Genomic DNA, 368 nt, shown 5'->3' with positions numbered 1-368 from the left:
TCGACTTGATATTTCTGATACAGAAGAGGCTGGAACCCACTCACTTTGCGCCAAAAAGAAATTTAAGAAGAAGAGTGAAAAAAAAATTGAAACAAGATAGTTTGGTTTTATCAACAAAGTTGATAAAGTAAAGGGACCATGGTAAATTAGCAATTCCCTCCGACGAAAGGCGAACGCTTGAAACGTCTGTTTAAGAAAATCTTCACGTTGGCAAATTTACATTATTAACTCGGTTGAAAAGATCAAATTAACTTGTAATAACCCCTACCGAGTTTCTTTAGAAAGTGACCCTTTTCATTCATTTCAACTCGAAACATTCTTGGTTTCGTTCAAAACGAATTCTTGGGCACCGTGTGAGCCCCAAAATG

This window comes from Stylophora pistillata, chromosome 3 (assembly GCF_964205215.1).
Source record: "Stylophora pistillata chromosome 3, jaStyPist1.2, whole genome shotgun sequence".
Taxonomy (NCBI): domain Eukaryota; kingdom Metazoa; phylum Cnidaria; class Anthozoa; order Scleractinia; family Pocilloporidae; genus Stylophora; species Stylophora pistillata.
This window is presented reverse-complemented; position numbering follows the sequence as displayed.